The sequence below is a fragment of the Bombina bombina genome, chromosome 3, assembly GCF_027579735.1.
Source record: "Bombina bombina isolate aBomBom1 chromosome 3, aBomBom1.pri, whole genome shotgun sequence".
Classification (NCBI taxonomy): domain Eukaryota; kingdom Metazoa; phylum Chordata; class Amphibia; order Anura; family Bombinatoridae; genus Bombina; species Bombina bombina.
Window position 1 is genome coordinate 1045986650 of NC_069501.1, and position 24227 is coordinate 1046010876.

The following is a 24227-nucleotide window of genomic DNA, read 5'->3' on the forward strand; positions in this document are numbered from 1 at the left end:
GTGACTGGTTCCTACGTTCCTGCAGCTGGAGGCTGAGGGTTTGATCCCTATGGGGATCCTGCTATATGTTGGATTCTGATATATGGATGCTGAGGGTCTGAGGACCTTCTTCCCTTGGGAAGTCTTCCTTGTTTTTTGAGAAGACAGCCGTGTAGGGGGTTTTGCACCCGAGCACAATCTCTATCCTGACTCCATACCGTTTTGTAGTAACGGTCAGCAGTCTAACCGGGGGCTTTGTTCCTACATTGACTCTTCTTTTCTCTTCCGGAAGTCTGGGGCTCTTGTCTTTGGTCTGTCTTTGGGCTAGGACCATTATCCTAGAGGGAAGATGGGGGTCGGTTAGTCTATGCTGGGTTAACCATTTTTTCTTTAGAGTCGGTTCTCTCCTTTGTGGGAGGTCTTGGATGTCCTTCTCTTTTCAACTGGCGTTAGGTGCTGGGAGGGGATGTTCCTTGGAGCTGATATTCGGTGGGCTGTGAGCCCTTGGAAGGTTTGCAGTTTAATCCAGCTACTTTGAGGGTGTAACCAGCTACAGCTAATTGCACTTTGACTGGGTGTTAGCAAGCTTTGAAACGCCTTCGGTGTTTGGGTTTAGCAACGGTGAGTCAGCTTTCTACCTGGAAACTGGTCATTGAGATTTCCTGTTCAGCGGTTGGTTTTCTTTTTGGAGAACTCTTTACTAGCTGCTGGGATAGTTATCCTATTTCTGCTGTCTCTGCTGTCTAGCTTGCAGATCTAGATTTAATATGAGGCAACGGGGAACTCATGATTTTCCTGGAGTACCTTTTGGGTATGGTACAGGGTCAGGGATATGAGGGTGTTCCTCAAGTCCTTTTTGGGACATGTTTCCCTGTGTATGGATCTCTTTCTTCGGTCCTTGTGTTCTAGGGAGTTCATCTCCCTGGGCGTTGCTATTGTAAGACAACCATGGGTTGTTCTATGTTCTGCAAAGTGGAATGTCCTATTGATTTTTCATGAGATTCTGTTTTCCTTTTTGGGGGCAGATAGTGGTCCTTGTCTTGGCCGGGTACCTTCATAGGAGTCGTGATCCGCGGGGTTGACTCCTTGGAAGTTGTTTAGGCTTGACGGACTCTGGGACTGAGTGGTTTAGTTCGGCTTTGCTGGCAGTTTAACTAATGTGCAGTTAACTAGGCTTCGGGTTTTCACCCATGTCGGCTGTACTTTTTCGGGTGTCGAGTAATCTGGCTATGGTGCCTCTCGAACGGGGCGCATTTTGTACCCACCCATTGTTTGCATTCAGTGTCCTCTAGCGTGGGTATTCTTTTCCCAAAAGTAATGAATGCAGCTGTGGACTCTTCCCTTTTAAGAAGAAAAACATAAATTATGCTTACCTGATAATTTCATTTTCTTCTGAAGGGAAGAGTCCACAGCTCCTGCCCGTGTTTTTATCTATGAGGCGGCTGTACTTTTTTTTGTTCTTCTGGCACCTTTTTTCACCCTGATATTTCTCCTACTGTTCTTTGTTCCCTCGGCAGAATGACTAGGGGATGAGGGAAGTGGGGGAGGTTATTCACCAAAAATGGGCCGGCATCTTAACTTACATTCTTGCATTTCAAATAAAGATACCAAGAGAATGAAGAAAATTTGATAATAGGAGTAAATTAGAAAGTTGCTTAAAAATACATGGTATATCTGAATCACGAAAGAAAAAAATTGGGTTCAGTGTCCCTTTAAGTTATTATCTTGGAAGGTTTTGTTTCTTACTGCTATTTCTTCTGCTCTGAAGGTTTCGGAACTCTCAGCTTTGCAGTGTGAATCTACTTATCTCATATTTCATGCAGATAAGGCAGTTCTTCGTCCCAAGTTTGGTTTTCTTCCTAAGGTTGTTTCAGACAGAAATATTAATCAGGAAATTGTTGTTCTTTCTTTCTGTCCTAATCCTCCTCCTCATAAGGAACGTTTCTTGCACAACTTAGATGTTGTGCGGGCTCTTAAATTATATTTGCAGGCAACTAAGGATTTTCGTTAGTCTTCTGCATTTTGTTTGCTTTCTTTTCTGGGAAATGTAAAGGACAGAAAGCTACTGCCACATCTTTCTCTCTGTTTGAGAAGTATTATTCGTTTGGCATATGAGACTGCTGGACACTAGGGCTGTTTGTTCTTCTTGGGCCTTCAAGAATGAGGCCTCTGTGGAACAGATTTGCAAGGCTGCGACTTGGTCTTCTTTGCACACTTTTTCTAAATTCTATAAATTTGATACTTTGCCTCGACTGGGGCTTCTTTTGGGAGAAAGGTTCTGCAAGCAGTTTTTAGGTTACCTGTCTTGTCCCTCCCTAATCATCTGTGTCCTCTAGCTTGGGTATTGATTCCCAACAGTAATTTATGATTCCGTGGACTCACCGTGTCTTAAGGAAGAAAACAAAATTTATGCTTACTTGATAAATGTATTTCTTTCTTGACACGGTGAGTCCATGGCCCGCCCTTATTTTTTATATAAACCTCAGGCAGCTCTACACCTTATTTCCTTTCTCTTCTTTTCCTTTGGTCGAATGACTGGGTGTTGTGGGAAGGGAAGTGATATTTAACAGCTTTGCTGTGGTGCTCTTTGCCTCCTTCTGCTGGCCAGGAGTGATATTCCCAACAGTAATTGATGATTCCGTGGACTCACCGTGTCAAGAAATAAATGTATCAGGTAAGCATAATTTTTTTTTTTTTTCATTATGAAAATGTGCACAATCCTTTTTTCTTTCATGTAATTAGCAAGAGTCCATGAGCTAGTGACGTATGGGATATACATTCCTACCAGGAGGGGCAAAGTGTCCCAAACCTCAAAATGCCTACAAATACACCCCTCACCACACCCACAAATCAGTTTTACAAACTTTGCCTCCCTTGGAGGTGGTGAAGTAAGTTTGTGCTAGATTCTACGTTGATATGCGCTTCGCAGCAGGCTGGAGCCCGGTTTTCCTCTCAGTGTGCAGTGAATGTCAGAGGGATGTGAGGAGAGTATTGCCTATTTGAATTCAATGGTCTCCTTCTACGGGATCTTTTTCATAGGTTCTCTGTTATCGGTCGTAGAGATTCATCTCTTACCTCCCTTTTCAGATCGACGATATACTCTTGTATACCATTACCTCTACTGATTCTCGTTTCAGTACTGGTTTGGCTTTCTACTACATGTAGATGAGTGTCCTGGGGTAAGTAAATCTTATTTTTTGTGACTCTCTCAGCTATGGTTGGGCACTTTTACATAAAAGTTCTAAATATATGTGTGTTTAAACATTTATTTGCCTTGATTCAGGATGATCAATATTCCTTATTTCAGACAGACAGTTTCATTATTTGGGATAATGCATATGAATATTCAAATTTTTTCTTTAAATTTACTTTTTTTTTCTGTGGGCTGTTAGGCTCGCGGGGGCTGAAAATGCTTCATTTTATTGCGTCATTCTTGGCGCGGACTTTTTTGGCGCAAAAAATTTCTTTGTCATTTCCGGCGTCATACTTGTCGCCGGAAGTTGTTTGTGATTGCGTAATTTTTTTGACGTTTTGCGCCAAAAGTGTTGGCATCACCGGATGTGGCGTCATTCTCGGCACCAAAAGCATTTTGGCGCCAATAATGTGGGCGTCTTTTTTGGCGCTAAAAAAAGTGGGCGTCATTTTTGTCCACTTTTTTTTTCTCATTATTTAAGTCTCATTTTTCTTTTGCTTCTGGTTACTAGAGGCTTGTTCATTGGCATTTTTTTCCCATTCCTGAAACTGTCATTTAAGGAATTTGATAGATTTTGATTTATATGTTGTTTTTTCTCTTACATATTGCAAGATGTCTCAGATTGACCCTGGATCAGAAGCTACTTCTGGAAAAACGCTGCCTGATGCTGGTTCTACCAAAGTCAAGTGCATTTGTTGTAAACTTGTGGTATCTGTTCCTCTGGCTGTAGTTTGTGATGAATGTCATGATAAACTTGTTAATGCAGATTCAATCTCCATTAGTAATATTCCATTACCTGTTGCTGTTCCATCAACATCTAATACTCAGGATGTTCCTGTTAATATAAGAGATTTTGTTTCTAAATCTATTAGGAAGGCTATGTCTGTTATTCCTCCTTCCAGTAAGCGTAAAAGGTCTTTTAAAATTTCTCAGATTAATTTTTAAATTAACATCATCATTCTGATTTGTCTGTTTCTGATGAGGATTTTTCTGGTTCAGAGGATTCTGTCTCAGATATTGACACTGATAAATCTTCTTATTTATTTAAAATGGAATTTATTCGTTCTTTACTTAAAGAAGTTTTAATCGCTTTAGAAATTGAGGATTCTAGTCCTCTTGATACTAAATCTAATAAGCATTTAAATTCGGTTTTTAATCCTCCTGTAGTTATTCCGGAAGTTTTTCCTGTCCCTGATGCTATTTCTGAAGTAATTTCTAGGGAATGGAATAATCTGGGTAATTCTTTTACTCCTTCTAAAAGATTTAAGAAATTATATCCTGTGCCATCTGACAGATTAGAGTTTTGGGACAAAATCCCTAAAGTTGATGGGGCCATCTCTACTCTTGCTAAGCGTACTACTATTCCTACGGCAGATAGTACTTCCTTTAAGGATCCTTTAGATAGGAAGATTGATTCCTTTCTAAGGAAAGCTTATTTATGTTCAGGTAATCTTCTTAGGCCTGCTATTTCTTTGGCTGATGTTGCTGCAGCTTCCACTTTTTGGTTGGAGGCTTTGGCGCAACAAGTGTCAGATCATAATTCTCATAGCATTGTTAAACTTCTTCAACATGCTAATAATTTTATTTGTGATGCCATTTTTGATATCATCAGAGTTGATGTCAGGTATATGTCTTTAGCTATTCTAGCTAGAAGAGCTTTATGGCTTAAAACTTGGAATGCTGATATGTCTTCTAAGTCAACTTTGCTTTCCCTTTCTTTTCAAGGTAATACATTGTTTGGTTCTCAGTTGGATTCTATTATTTCAACTGTTACTGGGGGGAAAGGAACTTTTTTACCTCAGGATTAAAAATCTAAGGGTAAATATAGGGCTGCTAATCGTTTTCGTTCCTTTCGTCAGAATAAGGAACAGAAGCCTGATCCTTCCCCTAAAGGAACGGTTTCTGTTTGGAAACCGTCTCCAGTCTGGAATAAATCCAAGCCTTTTAGAAAGCCAAAGCCAGCTCTAAAGTCCACATGAAGGTGCGGCCCTCATTCCAGCGCAGCTGGTAGGGGGCAGATTACGATTTTTCAAAGAAATTTGGATTAAATCGATTCACAGTCTTTGGATTCAGAACATTGTTTCACAAGGGTACAGAATAGGTTTCAAGGTAAGGCCACCTGCAAGAAGATTTTTTCTTTCTCGCATTCCAATAAATCCAGTGAAGGCTCAGGCATTTCTGAAATGTTTTTCAGATCTAGAGTTGGCTGGAGTAATTGTTCCAGTTCTGGAACAGGGGCTGGGGTTTTACTCAAATCTCTTCATTGTACCAAAGAAGGAGAATTCCTTCAGACCAGTTCTGGATTTAAAAATATTGAATCGTTATGTAAGGATACCAACATTCAAAATGGTAACTATAAGGACTATTCTGCCTTTTGTTCAGCAAGGGCATTATATGTCCACAATAGATTTGCAGGATGCATATCTGCATATTCCGATTCATCCAGATCACTTTCAGTTTCTGAGATTCTCTTTTCTAGACAAGCATTACCAATTTTTGGCTCTGCCGTTCGGCCTAGCAACGCCTCCAAGGATTTTTTCAAAAGTTCTCGGTGCCCTTCTATCTGTAATCAGAGAACAGGGTATTGTGGTATTTCCTTATTTGGACGATATCTTGGTACTTGCTCAGTCTTCACATTTAGCAGAATTTCATATGAATCGACTTGTGTTGTTTCTTCAAGAACATGGTTGGAGGATCAATTTACAAAAAGAGTTCATTGATTCCTCAGACAAGGGTAACCTTTTTGGGTTTCCAAATAGATTCAGTGTCCATGACTTTGTCTCTGACGGACAAGAGACGTCTGAAATTGATTTCAGCCTGTCGAAACCTTCGGTTTCAATCATTCCCTTCGGTAGCCTTATGCATGGAAATTCTAGATCTTATGACTGCTGCATCGGACGCGATCCCCTTTGCTCGCTTTCACATGCGACCTCTTCAGCTCTGTATGCTGAAGCAGTGGTGCAGGGATTATACAAAGATATCACAGTTAATAATCTTTAAATCTGATTGTACGACACTCTCTGACGTGGTGGACAGATCACCATCGCTTAATTCAAGGGGCTTCTTTTGTTCTTCCAACCTGGACTGTGATCTCAACAGATGCGAGTCTGACAGGTTGGGGAGTGGTATGCGGGTCTCTGACAGCGCAGGGGGTTTGGGAATCTCAGGAGGTGAGATTACCAATCAACATTTTGGAACTCCGTGCGATTTTCAGAGCTCTTCAGTCGTGGCCTCTTCTGAAGAGAGAATCGTTCATTTGTTTTCAGACGGACAATGTCACAACCGTGGCATATATCAATCATCAAGGGGGGACTCAGTCCTCTGGCGATGAAAGAAGTATCTCGAATACTTGTATGGGCGGAATCCAGCTCCTGTCTAATTTCTGCGGTTCACATCCCAGGTATAGACAATTGGGAAGCGGATTATCTCAGTCGCCAGACGTTGCATCCGGGCGAATGGTCTCTTCACCCAGAGGTATTTCTTCAGATTGTTCAAATCTGGGGTCTTCCAGAAATAGATCTGATGGCTTCTCATCTAAACAAGAAACATCCCAGGTATCTGTCCAGATCCAGGGATCCTCAGGCGGAGGCAGTGGATGCATTGTCGCTTCCTTGGAAGTATCATCCTGCCTATATCTTTCCGCCTCTAGTTCTTCTTCCAAGAGTGATTTCCAAGATTCTAAAGGAGCGTTCGTTTGTACTGCTGGTGGCTCCAGCATGGCCTCACAGGTTTTGGTATGCGGATCTTGTTCGGATGGCCAGTTGCCAACCTTGGACACTTCCGTTAAGACCAGACCTATCTCAAGGCCCATTTTTCCATCAGGATCTCAAATCATTAAATTTGAAGGTATGGAGATTGAACGCTTGATTCTTAGTCATAGAGGTTTCTCTGACTCCGTAATTAATACTATGTTACAGGCTCGTAAATCTGTGTCTAGGAAGATATATTATCGAGTCTGGAAGACTTACATTTCTTGGTGTTCTTCTCATCATTTTTCCTGGCATTCTTTTAGAATTCCTAGAATTTTACAGTTTCTTCAGGATGGTCTGGATAAAGGTTTATCTGCCAGTTCCTTGAAAGGACAAATTTCTGCTCTTTCTGTGCTGTTTCACAGAAAGATTGCTAATCTTCCTGATATTCATTGTTTTGTACAGGCTTTGGTTCGTATCAAACCTGTCATTAAGTCAATTTCTCCTCCTTGGAGTTTGAATTTGGTTCTGAGAGCTCTACAAGCTCCTCCCTTTACACCTATGCATTCTCTAGATATTAAATTACTTTCTTGGAAAGTTTTGTTTCTTTTGGCCATCTCTTCGGCTAGAAGAGTTTCTGAGTTATCTGCTCTTTCTTGTGAATCTCCTTTTCTGATTTTTCATCAGGATAAGGCAGTGTTGCGGACTTCATTTAAATTTTTACCTAAAGTTGTGAATTCTAACAACATTAGTAGAGAGATTCTGGTTCCTTCATTGTGTCCTAATCCTAAGAATTCTAAGGAAAGATCATTACATTCTTTGGATGTAGTAAGAGCTTTGAAATATTATGTTGAAGCTACTAAAGATTTCCGAAAGACTTCTAGTCTATTTGTTATCTTTTCTGGTTCTAGGAAAGGTCAGAAGGCCTCTGCCATTTCTTTGGCGTCTTGGTTGAAGTCTTTGATTCATCATGCTTATGTCGAGTCGGGTAGAACGCCGCCTCAAAGGATTACGGCTCATTCGACTAGGTCAGTTTCTACTTCCTGGGCATTTAGGAATGAAGCTTCGGTTGATCAGATTTGCAAAGCAGCAACTTGGTCTTCTTTACATACTTTTACTAAATTCTACCATTTTGATGTGTTTTCTTCTTCTGAAGCAGTTTTTGGTAGAAAAGTACTTCAGGCAGCTGTTTCAGTTTGATTCTTCTGCTTATAATTTCAGTTTTTTTCATTATAAGATTTAAACTGGTTTGGGGTGTGGATTATTTTTCAGCGGAATTGGCTGTCTTTATTTTATCCCTCCCTCTCTAGTGACTCTTGCGTGGAAGTTCCACATCTTGGGTATTTATTATCCCATACGTCACTAGCTCATGGACTCTTGCTAATTACATGAAAGAAAACATAATTTATGTAAGAACTTACCTGATAAATTCATTTCTTTCATATTAGCAAGAGTCCATGAGGCCCACCCTTTTTTGTGGTGATTATGATTTTTTTTTGTATAAAGCACAACTATTCCAATTCCTTATTTTTTATGCTTTCGCATTTTTTTCTTATCACCCCACTTCTTGGCTATTCGTTAAACTGATTTGTGGGTGTGGTGAGGGGTGTATTTATAGGCATTTTGAGGTTTGGGAAACTTTGCCCCTCCTGGTAGGAATGTATATCCCATACGTCACTAGCTCATGGACTCTTGCTAATATGAAAGAAATTAATTTATCAGGTAAGTTCTTACATAAATTATGTTTTTATATGTACACTTTGGGGCACCAGCTCCTATTAAGCATGTGCAAGAGTGCACAGTATATGTGTAAATGCATAGAAATCAGTGCTTAAAGTGATTAGTTAAATTGATAAAGCACATGACACAAATTGTTGAAAAAAATATGGCTCAAAACACTATCCTTGTATCCCTCTAGTGCTCGGGGGTCATGAAAAAAAAGAACCTCTCCAGCAACTACTCATGTCCTGCCAAAATGAAAAAATACACCAAATACATCCCACACAGTTAGATTGGATATAAGTACTTTATAGATCAATCCAAAACACAAATATGTAGCTGTAGCAAAAGACGACCTATTAGAGAGTACTAAATATTAAAAAAATAAATAAAAAATAAAAAACACCAAGAAATTAAAAACCACATTAAGTCAAAATGGTCTAGCAGTTATTAATGAAAAGCATAAGGCAGCGAATAAGCCAATCAAATAGCATATCATATACCAAGCATAACTTCTACACATATAAATAGCAGATATTCATAATAAATAAAATATATATATATATATATATATATATATATATATATATATATATATATCATGAGTCATCTGCAGATGTAAGGTTGCAAACATTTTAACAAAGGACAAAAGAAAAAGAGAACCTGCTCCAAAATAAAACTGTTACCCACACTCCAACTGTACACTAAAGATCTCTCAAATCCTTAACACAAATAGTAAATACAAAGCAAAGAAGACAGGGAGCGCTAAATAAGCTAAAGTGTAACCATATTGGATAGATAAAGAGTAAATAAAAGATTTATAATAAACTAATTGAATCAACAAGTTATTTGGACAAACGCAGAAGATTAACCACAATTGCCAAAGTAACGTATAAATATAGCTACTAATAAATCAGAAGGTGCTGAATATATATGCTAAAAGATAAATACCAAATTCTAATAGAACAAGAATTTAATACAATATATCTGATGTGAATTATAACAATACAACTAATAAAACAGATTTATGGTCGACCTTAAATTTAGCAATACATAATAAAAAACATTATAAAAAACATTAGTTCAATAAAAATACAATGTTAAGTAAAAAGGACAATGTTTGATAGCAAATGATGTTGAATACAAAACAAATGGCAACAAACCAATTCGAAGAAAACAGAGCCGTGTTAGCAGCTATCAGTAGTACAAATCATGCAGATGTTAATTTGTCCCAACAGTCAAGTGGAGTATCCAATATTATATTGTGTGTTGTTTCCTTGTGTAGGTATTTAGTGTGTGATCCTCCTATAAATGAAAAAGGAGAATTCCTAGAGAGAACTGCTGTAGTCGGCGTAGTTAGACACACTGAAGGATCTGTCTGTATATCAGCTGTATACTGAATCTTCAGAAATATGTCAAGATAAGAACCGTATTATAAGGTGCAACATCGATAATAGACTTGATGGCTGCTAGAAAACAATACTGACGGGTCTGGTCGTACTTAACAAACTAAGACCATCAGAATGCCGTAGCATAAGTTTTAAAAGCGCCACTACCCAGGTTACAAGTAACAGGTGTGCTCCGATGTGGAGTCACGTGAGCAACGCGTTTCAAATTATCTTTCTCAAGCTCTTACCGGAGCACTCTCCAGACTGACTTTTTAAGCCCATACTTTGATCTTGATTGGATACTGAATGGACCAATAGTATAATTACTTTAAACTCAGTATTATTTATACTTCGTAAACTCTTAAGAATGAGCTATATTATAGATGGTGTTAAATATACACCACTCTTGACTGTCCACTTTGCCGTAATGAGACTCGACAAGGGGGATTCCTCACACCAGGACCTACTTGTCCTGGTGTGAGGAACGAGGATATCCCTGAATAAGGGTCTTGCCGCCAGTTCCCTAAGGGGACAGATTTCGGCTTTATCCGTTCTGTTGCATAAGAAGCGTGCGGAGCTTCCTGACATTCAGTCCTTTGTTCAGGCTCTGGTTAGGATCAGGCCTGTCTTCAGGAGTCTGGCTCCTCTTTGGAGCTTAAACTTGGTTCTTAAGGTTTTGCAGAGGGTTCCATTTGAGCCTATGCATGCCCTTGACATTTAAGGTTCTTTAATGGAAAATCCTATTATTACTGGCTATTGCATTGGCACGCGTTGTCTCGGAGTTGGCAGCCTTGCAATGTGAGCCTCCCTACTTAGTTTTTCATGCTGATAAGGCTGTTCTAACTCGATTGGGTTTCCTTCCCAAGGTGGTGTCGGGTCGTAACATCAATCAGGAAATAGTAGTTTCTTCCTTGTGTCCTAACCCCCCCCCTTCTTCGAAGGAGAGGTTACTTCATAATCTGGACCTGGTTCGGGCTTTGAAGTTTTATCTTCAGGCCACGAAGGAGTTTAGACAGACTTCGTCTTTGTTGTGTTTTCAGGAAAGCGCAGGGGACAAGGGTCTCTGCCACTTTATCTTTTTGGTTGAGGAGTATGATCTGTCTGGCATATGAGACAGTGGGACACAAGCCTCCTCAGAATTACGGCTCACTCGACTAGAGCTGTGGCCTCTTCTTGGGCCTTTAAGAATGAGGAGGCTTGTGTCCCACTGTCTCATATGCCAGACAGATCATACTCCTCAACCAAAAAGATAAAGTGGCAGAGGCCCTTGTCCCCTGCGCTTTCCTGAAAACACAACAAAGACGAAGTCTGTCTAAACTCCTTCGTGGCCTGAAGATAAAACTTCAAAGCCCGAACCAGGTCAGACCTGTCTTCAGGAGTCTGGCTCCTCCTTGGAGCTTAAACTTGGTTCTTAAGGTTTTGCAGAGGGTTCCATTTGAGCCTATGCATATGAGACAGTGGGACACAAGCCTCCTCAGAATTACGGCTCACTCGACTAGAGCTGTGGCCTCTTCTTGGGCCTTTAAGAATGAGGCTTCTATGGAGCAGATTTGTAAGGCGGCAACCTGGTCTTCCTTACATACGTTTGCAAAATTTTACAAATTTGTCGTCTTCGCTTCGGTGGAAGCAGCTTTTGGGAGACGGGTTCTGCAGGCTGTGGTGCCCTCAGTATAGGGTCCGCCTCTTTTACCCTCCCGTTTTCTTCATTCAGTGTCCTCTAGAGCTTGGGTATTTGCTCTCACAAGTGATGAATGAAGCAGTGGACTGTCCTGCCCTTTAGATGGAAAACATAAATTATGCTTACCTGATAATTTAATTTCCATCATGGGGAGGAGAGTCCACTGCACCCGCCTGTTCTCCGGTGAGCAGACCTAAATTTATTTTTTCTCTTCTGGCACCATTTATACCCCAATATTTCTCCTTCTGTTCCTTGTTCCCTTGGCAGAACGACTGGGGCATGAGGTAGGTGGGGAAGGTATTTAATTACAAATGGATGGAGCAATGGCACTACAAGCGGACAAGCTCCCAAGTCTTTACCTAGTGGTAGATTATAAGTAATAATATAGATGTTATACTGGTATTGAAGAGGAGGGGTGCTTCGCACGAAAATTTATTATAGAACAAAAGCATGGAGATACAGAAGAGATTCCCACTAAGTATGCGAGATTAGCACTCACTGTCCTGACTCAAAAAGGCAGAGTACAATTACCTAAATTAAAACATAACTTTTAATAAATGATAGATAAAAAGGGTTTCGACAAACTTAAAAACCTAGGATTGAGTGGTCATAAATAAGTTACCTTAATATAATTAATTGAATGGGCCTCTGTGGAATGATAGCCAAAGTAATTATTAAGGTACTAACATAATCACCTATTCATGTGGTTTTTGAAATATAATGGGTATATGTTAGTTGTGTTATATATGGATCATACAATATGATAGGGGTAATACAAATTTAAATACCCCGATGGTATGTACTATCTAAAGGATAGAGAGTAGAGTACACATAGAGGGATTGCCCAAATCAGTGTGGGCTGCTAGCAGTGAGGTGAGTATTAACACAATGTATCTAGAGTCACCAAAGGTAAGTTTGAAGTACTACCAGATAGTGGATATGTAATGCTTAAACACGTGTGTATATATTAATTATTATTTGTTGTTATTCACTGATATTACATCAGCAATAGTTATAGTTCCAAGTGATTTTGTGTATTCACTTGTTAGCTATGATTACGGCATGTAGCCGAAACGCGTAAGCTTGTATCACTGGAGGGCTGCTACTACCATCCTGTGACTTGTTTTATCTGAATAAATGCTTTTTTGAATTGACCTCACCTGCGACTCCTGAAATCCTTTTCTATATATGTTAGTTGTGTTATATATGGATCATACAATATGATAGGGGTAATACAAATTTAAATACCCCGATGGTATGTACTATCTAAAGGATAGAGAGTAGAGTACACATAGAGGGATTGCCCAAATCGGTGTGGGCTGCTAGCAGTGAGGTGAGTATTAACACAATGTATCTAGAGTCACCAAAGGTAAGTTTGTGAAGTACTACCAGATAGTGGATATGTAATGCTTAAACACGTGTGTATATATTAATTATTTGTTGTTATTCACTGATATTACATCAGCAATAGTTATAGTTCCAAGTGATTTTGTCTATTCACTTGTTAGTTATTCACTAGTGATAACTAGGTTGGTAGTATACTAGATTCAGTATGGGGCTGCAAAGTATAGGCACTATTGCATATTCTAATCCATTGGCATGTGCAATCTATTGAACTGCATTGCTATGTTAGGATGGTATAAAGGATAATTGAGAGGATAGAAAATATAAGGTGCTTAAACACGTTTGTTTTATTACTGATATTGCATCAGTTACAGTCCTTCCTCGTATTTCTTAATGTTAGTGTACCCAAGTTAGCAGAGATCTATGTATTTAAATATCAAGATTCGTATCGCAACAGCGTATTTAGCTTGTAGTAAATTATCACTACGTATCTGATGTGATTACTTGATCAAGTTATATAATTATATGTAGACCCTCTGCAGCGTCTGGTTGGGTATAGTGCAGAATAAGATCACCAGTTATGCTGGTAGAGAGTATCGTATCCACATTGGGTTCTTTGATCCCCAAAAAATGTTTTAAATAAACTAATAATGAACATCAGATTCTATTGAAATGTATATTCTACAATAGACACGTTATTATTCACCCTGCTTGCTATAGTAGCAATTTTAGTAACGGCACTGTCACAACATTAACCACAAGCTGACGGTAGTAACAGTGTCATGTAGCAAACAGTGTTGCGAGATGACCTAGATTATGGGCAATATTATGATCTCATTCTGTTCTTAACGTTATATAGTGATTTCAATTGCGTTTATAATTTCCGGTACATAATTAATGTTGCAAGCCAATAGAGTGCCAACGATTACTAATAGTATGTATAGAAACACAGCTCAATTACAGTATCAATATCGGCAACCCTCCGGTGTCAACACCACAACTAATACCCCATAGTAATCGTATGCTAGAATTACAGATAATTAGACCACTTGTTCCTAAAATAAAAAAGAGCTCCCATAAGCTCTATGTGAACACCTAACACGTTTCGCCCGTATAGGGCTTTATTGGTGCGACTCTCTGTCTGAACTTATTGAGGTGGAATCTCCCCTTGAGGATATTCAGGAGAAAATGAAGGCATTAAGAATTGCCAACTCCATCTGTGATGTGAATATGCAAATTATTTGCCTAAACACAAAGGCTTCAGGTTTTGCGGCTCTAGCATGCCAGGCACTCTGGTTAAAGTCTTGGTCTGCGGATATAACTTCTAAATCCAAGTTACTTTCTCTCCCCTTCAAGGGGAAGATCTTATTCGGACCAGATCTGGATTTGGACCATGGTTACCGGAGGGAAAGGATACTTCCTGCCACAGGATAAGAAGAACAGACCTAAAGGATGATAGTTGTCGAATTTTCGTTCATTTCGTTCGAACAAGTCCCAACTATCTCAATCCTCATCCAAGCCCAAGAGTACTTGGAAGCCGGCTCAGTCCTGGAACAAGTCCAAACAGACTAAGAAGCCTGCCGATAACAAGTCTGCATGAAGGGGCAGCCCCTGATTCAGGATCGGATAGAGTAGGGGCAGTTTGTCGCTTTTCTCAGATGCTTGGTTTCAGGATGTTTAGGACCCTTGGGTTCTGGAGGTCGTATCTCAGGGATACTGGATAGGATTTAAGTCCCATCAGCCCAGGGGCAGATTCCTTCTCTCCAGACTGTCTAAAAGACCAGAGAAGAGGACTGCCTTTTTAGGTTGCGTACGGGACCTAGTCTCTCTAGGAGTAATTGTCCCAGTACCTCAGAAAGAGGTCTGGGGTTCTATTCAAACCTCTTTGTGGTTCCCAAGAAGGAGGTAACTCTTTTAGTCCAATTCTGGACTTGAAGTGTCTAAACAAATTTCTAAGCGTCCCATCCTTCAAGATGGAGACAATAAGATCAATCCTTCCCCTGGTTCAGGAAGGACCGTTAATGACTACCATAGACCTGAAGGATGCATACCTTCCCGTTCCGATACACAAGGAACATTTTCAATTCCTAAGGTTTGCATTTCTGGACCAACACTTCCAGTTCATAGCACTTCCTTTTGGCTTAGCTACTGCTCCAATAATATTTACAAAGGTTCTGGGAGCTCCCCTAGCGGTTGCCAGAACATGAGGTATCGCAGTAGCACCTTACCTGAACGATACCATGGTACAGGCACCATCTTTTTGTCTAGCAAGGGAGCACACTGAATTCCTCCTAAGTTTTCTTCGCTCACATGGATGGAAGATAATCTTGGAAAAGAGTTTGCTTACTCCACATACAAGGGTGAAATTCCTGGGTACAGTTATAGACTCTGTATCCATGAAGATCTTTCTAATGGATCAGATACATTGCAAGCTAACATCAGCTTGCCTTGCCCTCCGGGCGTCCCAAAGTCCTTTGGTGGCCCAGTGTATGGAAGTGATTGGTCTCATGGTGTCTTGTATGGACATCATTCTCTTTGCCAGATTCCATCTTAGACCCTTACAACTATGCATGCTGAGACAATGGAACGGCGACCATTCAGACCTGCCCCAACAGATAATACTGGACAGCCTGTTGAGAGATTCGCTCTCTTGGTGGCTCTGTCAAGTTTACCTGTCCCAAGGCATGTGCTTCTTGAGACCGTCCTGGGAGATTGTGACTACAGGCGCAAGTCTATCCGGCTGGGGAGCCGTTTGGGGTGCCAGGAAGGCACAGAGTCTGTGGACTCAGGAGTCCACATTGCGGATCAATATCTTGGAACTTGGGGCAATATTGAATACCTTGAAGGCTTGGCTCTTTTTGGGTTCGTCCCAGTTTATCAGATTCTAATTGGACGATATAACTTTGGTAGCCTACATCAACCATCAGGGAGGAACGAGGAGTTCCTTAGTGATGAGAGAGGTTTCTCAGATCCTGGAATGGGCGAAGACCCACAACTGTATGCTGTCAGCGATCCACATTCCGGGTGTGGACAACTGGGAAGCAGCCTTCCTCAGCAGGCAATCTTTTTCACCCAGGGGAATGGTCTCTCCACCCCGAGGTATTTGCAGAGATGTGCTCCAGATGGGGGATGCCAGAGAGACCTCATGGCCCCCTGTCTAAATACCAAACTACCCAGGTATGGGTCGAGATCGCGGGATCCTCAAGCAGAACTAATAGATGCTCTAGCGACAAAGTTAAGGTTGCCAGAATTGCATCCTTTCTCCAGGATGGACTGGAGAAGGGTCTATCTGCTAGTTCCCTGAAGGGACAGCTATCAGCCCTGTTGGTGTTGCTGCACAAGAGATTAGCTGAGCTTCTGGATGTGCAGTGCTTTAAGGCCCTGACTAGGATCAGGCCTGTGTTTAGAAGGGTGGCTCCGCCTTGGAGTCTCAACCTTGTTCTTCATGTGTTGCAGCAGGCTCCAATTGAGCCAATCCATACTGTTGACATTAAACTGTTATCCTGGAAGGTTCTGTTTCTGTTGGCTATTGCCTCTGCTCGCAGGGTCTCGGAGATTTCTGCCTTGCAGTGTGATCCCCCTTACCTTGTTTTTCACGCCGATAAGGCGGTTTTACGTACTAAGTTAGGTTCCCTTCCTAAAGTGGTGTCAGATCGGAACATTAATCAAGAGATTGTTGTTACTTCGTTGTGTCCCAATCCTTCCTCGGTGAAGGAACGTTTGCTCCACAATCCTAGATGTGGTTCGTGCCTTAAAATTTTACCTTCAGGCTAATAAGTTCAGACAATCTTCATCTTTGTTTGTCATCTATGCAGGTAAACATAGGGGTCAGAAGGCCACTATGTATTCCTTGTCTTTCTGGTTGAGTGTCATCCGCCTAGCTTATGAGACAGCGGGACAACAGCCTCTTGAGAGGATTATGGCTCATTCCACTAGAGCAGTAGCTTCTTCCTGGGCTTTTAAGAACGAGGCCTCTGAAGAAGATTTGTAAGGCGGCTACCTGGTCCTCCTTACATACTTTTTAAAAACTTTACAAGTTTGATGTGTGTGCAGCTTTTGGGAGAAATGTTTTGCAGGCTGTGGTGCCCTCAGATTAGGGTCCGCCTCCTTTTTGTTCCCTCTTGTTATTCCTTCAGTGTCCTCTGGAGCTTGGGTATGGTTTTCCCAACAGTAAGGAATTAAGTTGTGGACTCTCCCTGCCTTATGGAAAGAAAACAAAATTTATGCTTAGCAGATCAATTCCTTTCTTTCCTGGCAGGGAGAGTCCACGACCCCGCCCATAAGTTATTTTGTTTGGGCGGCTCCCTTTATATACTTTCTTCTGGCACCTTTATACCCTGATGTTTCTCCTACTTTTCCTTGTTCCCTCGGCCTAATGACTGGGAGGATAGGGGAAGTGGGAGGGATATTTAAGTCTTTGGCTGGGGTGTCATTGCCTCCTCCCGGGGGCCAGTTGTTTTATTTCCCAACAGTTGGGAATGAAGTTGTGGACTCTCCCTGCCAGGAAAGAAAGGAATTTATCTGGTAAGCATAAATGTTTTTTTCCCAATCATTAATATGTTTAAAAGCTATTCTTTTGGATAGACAAAATGATTTTTTTTTTTTTTTATAACACATTCTATAAAATACATATACTGCACACAAAATATCGGCTGTCTCTTGTGTAACTTCATAATGGACAATGTATGAATGATATTGGCATTGCCTTTTTTCCTCCAGCTTGCATATTAACATTTTATGCTTAAAGGGACACTGAACCCAAATTTTCAAATTTCCAAATTTGATTCAGATAGAGCATGCAATTTTAAGCTACTTTCTAATTTACTCCTATTATCAATTTTTCTTTGTTCTCTTGCTATCTTTATTTGAAAAAGAAGAAATCTAAGCCAAGGAGCCAGCAAATTTTTAGTTCAGACCATGGACAGCACTTGTTTATTGGTGCTGTCCAATCAGTGAGGACAACCCAGTTTGTTCACCAAAAATGGGCCGACAGCTAAACTTACATTCTTGGTTTTCAAATAAACATAAAAAAGAGAATGAAGAAAATTTGATAATAGGAGTAAATTAGAAAGTTGCTTAAAATTGCATGCTCTATCTGAATCACGAAAGAAAAAATTTGGGTCCAGTGTCCCTTTAAAGTGATATTGTATAACCCTATTTCTTTCTAATGAAACAATGAGTCCACGGATCATCTAATTACTATTGGGAATATCACTCCTGCCCAGCAGGAGGCGGCAAAGAGCACCACAGCAAAGCTGTTAAATATCACCTTCCCTCCAACCCCAGTCATTCTCTTTACCTACGTTGGCGTAAGGAAGTGGTAAAGTTAGGTGTCTGGAAAGATTCTTCAATCAAGAGTTTATTATTTTATTTGTACAAGTATGTGCTGTTTTTACTCCAGGGTGTAGCTGTAGTCCATTTCAGTCTCTTCAGTAGAGCATTGGTGGCTTTAAAGCAAAGGGAACTTGTGGGACATAATTCTAACTATGCCTCCCTTATATTTAAATAAAAGTGCTGCCCTTATTATTTTCCACAGGTCCATGTGAGGGAAAGGACCTCTCAAACCTAGTGAGCTGCCTTGCTGCCAGGCAGATTTTATGAGGTAAGTGCTAACTTTATTTTCTTAAGGAGTATTAAGAAAAATAATACTTATGGCACTTTATTATTTACCCGATATGGGACTTTGGCTACATTACTCCTAGTGTTTTTAGGGAATTATGTAAGGCAGTATATTGCAGGCACTGGAGACTTGAGGAGACTTGGCTCAAAGTTTGATATTTCTGTTAGTTATTAACGGAGTTTCACTGGTAGGATAGACATTATTTTTGCCACGCCTACGATGGGCGGGGCTTGTGTGGCGGTAAAATTAGCAGTAGCGCACTTATTATTCTCTCCCTTCTTGTATACGGAGGAGAAAAACATTGCAACTGGCCATTTTTTATTTATACCAATCAAACGATCGTCTGACATCATTTGTACAACTCTGTGTACCTCCGCTTTTCACATTCACATATTTACAGTATCAAGCAAGGTAGGCACCTCAGCAGAGCTATAGCTGAGGTGTAGAGACTGTTTGAGAGTTTTTTTATTTTTTGGTAACGTTATTATATTTCATTAATACAGCAGTTCCGTTTTGCATTGCATCAAAAATAAAGCAGTTTTGTTTTAAAATTTTAAAGAAACAGTAAAGTTTTTTTCTGTTTAAATTTTTTATTAAATTTGGATATTTTTAAAGATGGATCAAGCCTCTGTTATAGATTACAGATGTCCTTTATGTTTGAATGCTAACATTAATCCACCAATTCCTTTCTGTTCCTCATGTGTAGAAAGAACATTCATTTTTAAGGGTAGACCTTTTGAGCCAACATTGTATAAGACGGATGCTGTCCAGGAGTCTTCTGACAATGTTCAAAATTTGCCGCATATTACTCCTCAGGTGTCCCAAATGTTATTACCCATTAATACAGTGCCCTGCGCTTCCTCTCAAGCTCCGTCTGGGGTCTCTTTGCAAGAGGAAGTCTAAACAATCAGTGCATAAGGTGTCTGACTCATTTGTGGCTATTCCTAATATTCCCTCATAGATCTGATGGGGAGGATTCTTCGGTAGCATCTGAGGGTGAGATCTCAGATTCTGACAGTGTAATTCCTTCCTCTGATGCTGAAGTTGTATCCTTCAAGTTTAAGCTAGAGCACCTCTGTTTACTACACAAGGAGGTTTTGGCTTCTCTGGACGACTGACACTACTGTCGTTGTCAACCCTAATAAGTCTAGTAAACTTAACAAGTATTATGATGTACCTTCCATGCTGGAATGTTTTCCCGTACCAGATCGGTCTACAGAATTTATTGTTAAGGAATGAGAGAAGTTGGAATGGTCCCCAAGGCGGTACTCTTTTTCTCTTTCTCCTATTTTTAAGATGTTTCCCATTGATGACTCTATTAAGGAGTCTTGGCAAATGGTCCCCAAGGTGGAAGGGACAATTTTCTCTTTAGCTAAGAGAACTAAAATTCCCATAGAGGATAGATGTTCTTTTAAGGACCCTATGGATAACTGGATTGCCATTCTGGCTCGCAGAGCCTTGTGGTTGAAATCTTGGTCGGCAAATGTGTCGACTAAGTTTTTGGCTATTCCTTACAAGGGTAAGACCTTGCTTGACCCAGCTTTGGCTGAGATTATTTCTGATATTACAAGAGGAAACGGACATTTTCTCCCTCAGGATAAGAGAAATAAGCAGAAGGGACGTCAGAGTAATTTTCGTTCCTTTCGAAACTTCAAGGGTAAACCTTCCTCTCCCTCTACAAGTGTCACAATGGAAGGTAAATGTGTCAAATTGATTCCTGTAAATCCAAAAGGAATAAATAATATCTTTGTTATAGAACCATAACTGCAGATTAGGTTCTCTAAAACCATTACTATGTCAAATATAACTAAATAGTATTCATATGTATGTTTGGAAGTGATCCTGCTTTTGTTAAAGCTGACATATATTTGCTAAATGGTTAGAAACAAAAAAAAAAGCAGAATCACTCCATTAATATCAGGTAATTCATTCATTAACCCCTATAGCTGTTTGGGTGGCAACAATGTATTACAGCAGTGGCAAATATGTGAATCACCAGAGTTTAGACAAAATAATACCAAGATATAGTGGTAAATGAAAATGCTTACTGTGGTGTTTGTAGTTGCACAGATAGTCTGCATACACAGCTGAAAGGAAACTCGCTATGAGTGACAGGCAGGTTGAAGCTGAGGTTCAATGTTAAAGATCCTGAATATAAGTGGAAGAATACAAGTTCCAGATAAATACCTTGTTGCAGGTTGAAGAGATTAATCCAATATGCTGGATGCAGGCTTACCGGTAAGCTGAAATGTGAGCGATGTTTGCGCCTGACGTCAGCGCTAATGGAAATAGCTTCACACGAGATTTCCTTCTGACAGGAGTGGACTAAAGCCTTGAGGGTTAGGACAGGATAGACTTCCGTAATAGAAACAAAGTTTCAGGAGGCTCAAAGGAAGGTAACACTTAGCCACAAGCGTTAATACCAAGCTCTGAATAGAGCGTAAGAGGAAGTTATATACCTGCTAGGTGGTGAGAGGTACCTCCCATTTAAAAGAATATGAGCAAATATTAGTACAACCCTCAGAATAAGAGATGTATATATGTATTGATGGAAATGGATCTGACAACAAGACAGGAACAGTCCAAGCCTTCCTGGAGACACATCCAATCTTGGAATGAGGGAAAAGCAATCCAAGAAGCCAGCTAACGATCCAAAGTCAGCATGAAGGGTCTGCCCCCGATCCTGGACTGGATCTTGTGGGGGGGCAGACTTTTTTCTTTTTTCACTCAGGTTTGGGTTCGGGGTGTTCAGGGTCCTTGGGCGATAGACATCGTGTTCCAGGGATACAAACTAGAATTCAAGACCTTTCCCCCCCAGGAGCAGATTTCTTCTCTCAAGATTATCTGTCGACCAGATTAAAAGAGAGGCGTTCTTTTGTTGTGCTCTGGATCTATCCAAAATGGGGGTGATAGTTCCTGTTCCAATTCAGGAGCAGGGTCTGGGATTTTACTCCAATCTGTTTGTGTTTCCCAAGAAAGAGGGAACCTTCAGACCAATCTTGGATCTCAAGAGTCTAAACAAAATTTCTCAGAGTACTGTTCTATAAAATGGAAACTATTCGTTTCATTCTTCCTTTAGTTCAAGAGGGTCATTTTATGACAACTGTAGATTTAAAGGATGCGTACCTTCATGTTCCCATCCACAGGGATCATCACAAGTTTCTGAGTTTTGCTTTTATCCACAAACACTTCCAATTTGTGGCTCTCCTTTCGGTCTTGCTACAGCTTCCAGAATTTTTTCAAAGGTTCTGGAATCTCTGTTGGCAGTGCTCTGGTTACAGGGTATTGCAGTGGCGCCTTATCTGGACGACAATCTGGTTCAGGCCCAGTATTTTCATCTAGCAAACTCCCACATGGAGTTGCTCTTATCCTTGCTGCGCTCTCATGGTTGGAAGGTGAATCTGGAACTGAGTTCCTTAATTCCCTCTACAAGGGGAACCATAATAGATTATGTTTTGATAAAAGATTTTCTGACAGAAGTCAGAAAATCCAAGATTTTCGATTCTTTTCTGTCTCTTCAATCCTCTCCTCAGCCATTAGTTGCTCAATGTATGGAGGTAATCAGTCTGATGGTAGCCACCATGGACACTATTCCTTTTGCTCGTTTCCATCTCAGACCTCTACAGTTATGCATGCTCAGACAGTGGAAAGGGGATTATGTGGATCTGTCTCCGCGAATTCATCTGGATCGGATGACAAGAGATTCTCTTCCTTGGTGGTTGTCTAAGGATCATCTTTCACAGGAAACCTGTTTTTACAGACCTACCTGGGTGATAGTGACAACGGACGCCAGCCTGATAGGTTGGGGAGCAGTCTGGGGCCTTCTAAGGGCTCAGGGGACATGGACTCGGGAAGAGTATGTTCTACCTATAAACATTCTAGAGCTAAGGTCAATCTTCAATGATCTTCTGGCCTGGCATCCGATTCGCCCAGTTTATCAGATTTCAGTAGGACAATATAACCTTGGTGGCTTACATCAATCATCAGAGTGGAACTCAGTTTCTTTGGCCTTGAAGGGCAGAAATCCACAACTGTTGTCTATATGCGCTTCACATTCCAGGAGTGGACAATTTGGAAGCAGATTTTTTGAACAGTCAGACCTTTCACCCGGGGGAATGGGAACTACATCCGTATGTGTTCTCCAGCTTGATTCTCAGATGGGGACAGCAGGATCTAGATCTCATGGCATCTCGTCAGAATGCCAAGCTCCCGAGGTACGGGTTGAGGTCCAGGGACCCTCAAGAGGTTGTGATAGATGGTATGGCAGTTCTTTGGAATTTCAGTCTTGCATACCTATTCCCCCCCCGTTCGCTCTTCTTCCTCGTGTCATTGCTCGGATCAAGCAAGAAAGGGCGTTGGTGATTCTTATTGCTCCAGCGTGGCCTCGCAGAATTTGGTATGTAGACCTAGTGGAGATGTTATCTTTCCCCCCTTAGAAACTTTCTCTGAGAAAGGACCTTCTACTTCGAGGGTCCTTCCTTCATCCAAATCTAGTTTTTCTGAAACTGACTGCTTGGAGATTGAACGCTTAATTTTATCTAAGCGTGGTTTTCGGAGTCGGTCATTGAGACACTTTCAGGTTCGCAAGCCTGTTACCAGTAAAATTTGCAATAAGATTTGGCGAAAATATCTGTATTGGTGTGAATCCAAAGGCTACGCTTGGAGTAGAGTTCGGATTCCTAGAATTTTGTCTTTTCTCCAAGAGGGTTTGGAGAAGGGTTTATTGGCAAGTTCCCTAAAGGGTCAAATATCTGCCTTGTCTATTTTGTTATATAAATGTCTGGCGGATGTACCAGACGTGCAATCGTTCTGTCAGGACTTGGTCAGAATCAGGCCTGTGTTTAAGCCGGTTACTCCTCCCTGGAGTCTTAATCTAGTTCTTAAAGTTCTTCAACAGGCTCTGTTTGAGCCTATGCATTCCTTAGACATTAAGTTGTTATCTTGGAAGGTTTTGTTTCTTGTTGCGATTTCATCTGCTCGTAGAGTTTCAGAGCTCTCGGCATTACAGCATGAGTCTCCTTATCTTATTTTTCATTCGGATAAGGTAGTTTTGCATACTTAGTTTGGGTTTCTCCCTAAAGTGGTTTCAGATCGGAACATTAATAAGGAGATTGTTGTTCCTTCCTTGTGTCCTAACCCTTCTTCTCAGAAGGAACGTCTGCTGAACAATCTGGACGTAGTGCGTGCATTGAAATTCTATTTGTAGGCGACTGAGGTTTTTCGTCAGTCTTCTGCTTTGTTTGTTGTTTTCTCTGGGAAACGCAAGGTTCAGAAAGCTATGGCTACTTCTCTTCTTCGTGCCTGAAGAGTATAATTCGCTTGGCCTATGAAACAGCTGGACAGCAGCCTCCTGAGAGAGTCAAGGCTCATTCCACAAGGGATGTTTCCTCTTCCTGGGCATTCAAATATGAAGCTTCTGTAGTGCAGATGTGCAAGGCTGCAACTTGGTCCTCTCTTCACTCTTTTTCAAAATTCTATAAATTTTATACTTTTGCCTCGGCTGAGGTTTCTTTTGGGAGAAAGGTTCTTCAAGCAGTGGTGCCTTCGGTTTAGGTTCCCTGTCTTGTTCCTCCCGTATCATCTGTGTCCTCTAGCTTGGGTATTGATTCCCAATAGT

At 40.8% G+C, this 24227-nt stretch overlaps 1 protein-coding gene across 1 annotated transcript in view; it reads left to right on the forward strand.

Annotated features, from left to right (window-relative positions):
- GTSF1 (gametocyte specific factor 1) overlaps positions 1-24227 on the forward strand; it is a 425087-nt gene that overhangs the window by 292133 nt on the left and 108727 nt on the right. The window lies entirely within an intron of this gene.